This window comes from Triticum dicoccoides, chromosome 4A (assembly GCF_002162155.2).
Source record: "Triticum dicoccoides isolate Atlit2015 ecotype Zavitan chromosome 4A, WEW_v2.0, whole genome shotgun sequence".
Lineage (NCBI taxonomy): Eukaryota > Viridiplantae > Streptophyta > Magnoliopsida > Poales > Poaceae > Triticum > Triticum dicoccoides.
The window spans coordinates 628,121,736-628,128,499 of record NC_041386.1 but is presented as its reverse complement, the minus strand read 5'-3'; positions in this window follow the sequence as shown (position 1 = coordinate 628,128,499).

Sequence of the window (6,764 nt, the reverse complement as noted above, 5' to 3'; positions counted from 1 at the left end):
AACATGATGATGCAATGCACATGATGACATGACAAGAATGCAACACGCAAACAAATGACATGACAACGACGGCGAATAACTGGAAGACACCTGGCGCATCGGCCTCGGGGCGTCACACCTCTCCTCTCCCGGAACCACACAGAGGGGAGGGGAGGGGAGGCACCGAACTCGAGCAGCTTCGTCTGTCGAGGCCGTGGCTTGGTCGCGGGTCTGGGAGCGCATGGCCGCCGCCTCACGTGCTCGATCTGGAGCTTAGTAGGTCAGGTGACTGAAGGGAGAGGGGGGTTGTCGGTGTCAAAACCGACGGATCTCGGGTAGGGGGTCCCGAACTGTGCGTCTAGGATCGATGGTAATAGGAGGCAGGGAACACGATGTTTTACCCAGGTTCGGGCCCTCTTGATGGAGGTAAAACCCTACGTCCTGCTTGATTTATTCTTGATGATATGGGTATTACAAGAGTTGATCTACCACGAGATCGGAGAGTCTAAACCCTAGAATCTAGCCTATGGTATGATTGTATGTATATGTCTATCGACTAGCCTGGCCTCGGTTTATATAATGCACCAGAGGCCTAGGATAACAAGAGTCCTAGCCGAATACGCCGCTGGGGAGGAGTCCTTGTCTTGATCACCAAGTCTTGTAGAATCTTCCATGTATGCGGCAGCTATCCGAACTGGCCCGTGAGTATACGGCCATGGGGGTCCTTGGCCCAATTTAACAGATTGGGAGATGACGTGGTGAGTACCCCCTAGTCCAGGACACCGTCAGTAGCCCCCTGAACCGGTCTTCAAGTTAGAGACGCTCCTCGATTCTTCCGAACTATTCTTCATCTTCGGTTGTCGGTCTTGGAAACTGGTTCAACAAATCTTCTCATCTTCGATCTTGAGGATCGCCGAAATGCATTCAACGAGTTTACACGTCGGGTATCCGAGGAGCCCCTTCAAGTTTCCGGTCTTTATCAATGCCTTGTTATTTTTATGCCACACCTCGGGTTTGAAGTTGTTCCCGGGAGGCAGTGTCCTCTTGCGTCTGAGCTCTAACGCCAGATAGCATTCGACGTATCTTTTGCAGCCGAGCACTAATGTCGGACTGCTTCCGAGCTCCAACGCCGAAATATATCCGAGCTCCAACGCCGGACTGTGTCCAAGCTCCAACGCCGGACTATACCCAAGATGTCATAGATCATCTTGGTCCAAAAAAGTTGAAGGAGTTTTGCCGAGCTTAATGCTGGAAATGCCCTCTATGGAGCCAGCCACTAGGGCCCGAGCTTTATGCCGGACTGCTTCCGAGGTGGTGCACCACCCCGACTGTGGGCCGATTTTTTGTGAATATTTTTGATTGGTGCAATTTATTCTCTACCGAGATATATAGCCAGTAGCCCTCAAGGTGTGTATCGGTTTAAAACCTGAGATGCACCTGAAGGATGACATAAGACCGCTGATCCCAGTAGCCGCTGAGACTCAGGTTGATTTGTAAAATCGGCCTGAGGATCAAGTCCTAGCTCGGCAGGGTACTTCGGGACACAAAAAGCGGCGTGCTCAGTCCACGAGACTCAGGTTGGGTGCGGCCGACCAACCTGAGGATCAAAATTTCCTCGGAAATTGTATTGCACTTAAAATTTTCTGCATTGGATAGGCAATGCAGTAGCCCCCGAGACACTGGTCGGGTGGCAACACCAGATCAGGGGATCGATGTGCCCCTTTAATATTTATAAATAATAAGCCCAAAGCCCAGTAGCCCCCAAGCATTAATGCGGGCACGGGTGGCCAAATTAAGGATCAATATCCATAGTAAAATCACAAATTATGTGTAATGACTCTATGTATCCAAGTACTTTACGTCATTAATGCTCGGATTCGCATTGTACAAAACTTTGTTGACCGGCCATCGGCTTCCACCTCCTCGGCCAGTAGCCGAGGAGTGTTTGTCCTACTTTATAAAGCCTTTATGAGGGCAAAGATTTACGACAAACAAGGCAATCTGGCCATACGGTTTTATAAACAAAGGTACGCAGAGAGATATGTTATATTATGGTTTAACATAAGAAATGTCTTCCAAAGAAAATAGTCCCGCTATCGGTTTCTTTCTTTGGGTTGTCATGCTAAGCATGATCATGAAACCTCAGCTCTAATGTAAGAGAAAATATCGAGGATTTAGTTTGGGAGGCCAGTTAATAGCCCCCGGTAGTGTTCGGCGACAGTCGAGGTCAAGCCGTAAACACTTCGGCCATTGTTATGAGTGGCGCGTCATTTAACACAGTCATCGGATCGCTGACCAGTTTACGCGTATTGTGACAGTCAGTTTTCGGCTTTCTCCACTGAGGTGCTTAACCGTGTGAGCTGGAAGCACAATCGTAGTGGTTCTCCCTTTGCACACCTAGCCGAACAAAGCGGAACGTAGGAAGCAAGTGTAGGAGCCGGGCAACCCAACTATTGATCGAAGACACAATTCGAAACCGATGCATATATAGCAATATCCGAGAATATTTTTGCCGAATCTAAAAAGGTGTCCGGCATTGCACTGCGAGACTTGTGCTGAAAACACACAAATAGTTTAAAAGTGCCATAAGCTTGGAAAAAAACCAAAAAACGTCAGTAAAAACTTGACGTCCGAACAAGATCAAGTGTTCGGTGCCAATCCGAAAATTGGTCTTAGAAAAAAAGAGTGCTTCTGTCGTGCTTTAACATTACACATCCGATCTCAAGACTTCAAGCGGGTCAGCCTATGGCAGCAGCCTCCTATCCCGAAGGCGGAGTGCTTCTCGTTAGACCAGTTTAGCGAACTAAACTCGAGCGGTCACTAGAGAGAAAATGGGTTATCTGGCTATTGACCACACACTCACGTCGAAAAAGGAGCGATTTAAAAAGACTTTGCAACGACCAAGAAGAAAACACATTTACTATAAAATAGCTCATATAAATTTTAAGAGCCCCCAAATGACTTGGGTAAAAGATTTTATGTATAATGATTGTATGTACCGAAGTACTTATATCATATCTTTGTTCAACCGAACTTTAAACGCGTCTTAACCGACCGTCGGCTTCTCCCTCTTCGGTCAAGGACCGAAAAGTGTTATGTACTCCATCGGTCGAGAATATCGATGATGTTTCCAATAACCAGTCAATCAAGCCATAAGGCTGTAATAGACAAAGCGCACTCAGGGAGCTTATGCTATATTACCGTGAAGTGTAAGAAGCATCTTCGAAGAAAATGCTATAGACAAAGCGCACTCCATCGGTCGAGAATATCGATGATGTTTCCAATAACCAGTCAATCAAGCCATAAGGCTGTAATAGACAAAGCGCACTCAGGGAGCTTATGCTATATTACCGTGAAGTGTAAGAAGCATCTTCGAAGAAAATAGTACCCCCACCGATACCTTTCTTCGGTGCTCATTGTTATTATGAGACTTGTGCAATAGATTTTTTGTACTCATTAGTTCCGTTGTGTGCCGACCATCATTGAAAACTATAAGAGCGCTAGCTTTCAGCTTCACCCAGTCTGAGGTCCGTCTCGGGCGACCCGATCGTGACAATCGCAGAGGTGCTTCCTTTACTCCCTAGTCGAACAATCGGGAACGTAGGGGTAAGCACAGGAGCCAGGCAACCCAGTTTGCAAATCGCTTAAGTCAATATGGTGCATATTGTGGCGTAATACACGAACAAGGAACGAAGTCATACAAGTATAATCATATGCAAGAGGAAAAGCTTCATAAAGGAAGCCCCCAAATAAATGGGGTATTTGAATATGTGTGTCACAAATAAAGTTTGGACAAGGAAATTTTTTACAAGCAACTTTTTTCCAAAAAAGTATAATGCTTGGTCGAACCGAACACAAGTTAAAAATTAAAACTTTGAGCATGAAAGCGACTTAGCTGGTTAATGTGTTCGGCATTGATGACGCGGTCCGAGCTTGATGCGGGACAAGGTTCCATCCCCCAAGTCGGTCCCGAGGTGGCGGAGCGGAGAGCTCGACACACCGAAGTGGTGACATAGCACGGTTAATGCAGACCGGCAGAGTGACGACGAAGTCCCCGGATCATTTTCCTGTGCACAAAAAATAGTGCAAACGGGAGATAATAGTAATAATAATAATAATTAAAAAATCGTTGCATAATAAATAAATTATGCAAAGTGAGTAATAAAAGAAATATGGCCTGGCGCCGAAGTTAATGTCGACGCAGGGCGTCGGCGTGATGTGGTAAAGGCGTGGCAAAGCCTGAATTCATAGGTCTGTCTGAGTTCCGGATGCGGCGTTCGTCGGACTATGTACGGAAACTGACCGAACCACCACGCGACCGTCGTTAATGCGGCCATCATTTGATAGACCTGTGTACAGATGATGGACAAAACAAAGTAATAATTCTTTGGGAAAACAAACCCAAACAAGCAAAAAATACTAGGATTAATAGCACCTGGTTTATTTGTTGTAGCAATCCGAAGAAAGGTGATTCCCAAAATTGGGACTCAATCCGCACACCCATTGCCTGATGGGTGATAAAGCGATGGTATGGCGATGCTGGCAAAGGTTGGCTCGCCGAGGCAAAGCCCTTGGTCCAGCTAACGTGACGGAGCTGGTCGGCTAGTGACGCTGAAGTCTCCGAAGTAGGTTGATGAAGAGATGGTGAAGCCCCCGGTCCAGCCGAGATGTCGAAGCCTCGGTGTCAGCCGATGAGTCGAAGTAGGTCGGTGTGATGGACACCAGCTTGAAGAAGCAATAGTGCGGCCCTGCTGATGCAGGTCGTGACGTGGTTGATGCCGGCTTGATGAAGTGACCGTGCGGCGATGCCGGTATGCCCGCTCCGTGTAATCCGTGGGGCGGTGATGTTGGTGATGATTTATCCTTCGCGATGCCGGACTCTTGTTCGGCTTGCCGAGATGATGATATGAAGAAGTTGAGCTCGGCTCAACAAAGTGACGACGTGTCTAGCGCAGGTCGGCAGCCTTGGAGCAATATCGCCGGACTGGTTTGACACCAGGATGATGATGAAGGCGACCTCAGGGGAGGCTTAAAAATTTGCGGGCACGTGTTTAAAAACAATGCACAATACCCTAGAAGAGAATTCCTCTAAAAAGGTTGTCCAATGTCACGTTCATAAAGAAACATGAATCCGGGTCGGATCCGTATTCGCGCAGAAAGCGGATCCGAAAATTGATCCACTCATCGGAAGGTTCCCGGAGTTTGAACCGTCGGATCGAGCTGAAATTTGGAGGGGTGGTAGATATGGGAATTCCGCAGTAAATGAATGGTTCGATCTTCCAAAGGACCACCGAGCTAGGCTCTGGAGACCAGCCCTAAACTCGTCCAAATTCCCGTCCAGATTTGACACGGCTCCGGTATATCGTAGATTGTCGGAGATTCCTCCATCGGAACTCGACGAAATTTTGCATGGCTGTTGTAGACTCAATTCCGCAAAATTCCACCAAAGGGATCGTCAAAGTGATCCTCTAAGAGGTGGTGGCAGCAGATACAAGTTTGTTGTTCGGAAAAACAGCACCGTCGCCCGAGGGCAATGTTGACGTTGAGCCCCCGAGCTCCATGGATGATTCCTCCATGATCTTGATAGAGATCGGAGTTGATGTTGATGAAGGCCCTCGTCCGAACATGACAATCGGAGATGGAGCATGGTCCTCGGTCGAGCCAAGGTGACCAGTCGAGCCGGCGACGAAGATGCCGGCATCGCAGTTGACCTGCAGACGAGTCATCGATTCTTTTCCGATCACACAGCGGAACTCTCAATGAAAGCATCAATGTCGGTGTCAAAACCGGCGGATCTCGGGTAGGGGGTCCCGAACTGTGCGTCTAGGATCGATGGTAACAGGAGGCAGGGAACATGATGTTTTACCCAGGTTCGGGCCCTCTTGATGGAGGTAAAACCCTACGTCCTGCTTGATTTATTCTTGATGATATGGGTATTACAAGAGTTGATCTACCACGAGATCGGAGAGTCTAAACCCTAGAAGCTAGCCTATGGTATGATTGTATGTATATGTCTATCGACTAGCCTGGCCTCGGTTTATATAATGCACCAGAGGCCTAGGATAACAAGAGTCCTAGCCGAATACGCCGGTGGGGAGGAGTCCTTGTCTTGATCACCAAGACTTGTAGAATCTTCCATGAATGCGGCAGCTGTCCGAACTGGCCCGTGAGTATACGGCCATGGGGGTCCTCGGCCCAATTTAACAGATCGGGAGATGACGTGGTGAGTACCACCTAGTCCAGGACACCGTCATGGGTCGTCGACGGGGGGTGTGGGTGGGGGCGGCGGCGGATCCAAGTTCGTCGGAGGGAGATGCTTCGCGCGGCGACACCTGGGAGCAACATCCAGGCCAAACCACAGCTACATCCCCTCCGTGTAGACCCGACGCGTCCGTTTCCCCCCTCCACGTGACGGCGGTGGGCGGGCTTTGACTTTGCACGGACGGGCTTTGACCAGTGGACCTCTCCATCCGGTTGTGTTAGGTCAGCCCATAGGAACACTTTAGAGCAACATTCGGGCCAGACCCACAACAAGATCCCCTCTGTGTAGACCCGACGTGTCCATTTCCCCCCTCCAGGTGCCGGCGGTGGCGCCGTCCGTGAGGGGGGCCAAACCCCGGAGACGTGTGCCGCCTCTTCGGACATGCCACCACACCACCCCGCATGTATGAGGGGCCGGTGCGATGCTCCGGTGGCATTGCTACCCCCAGGGCCCCCGTCCCGCCTAACTCTGGAGCGGTTGACCACGAGATCTAGCCCTTTGGCTTTCCATGGAAGGGCTTTGA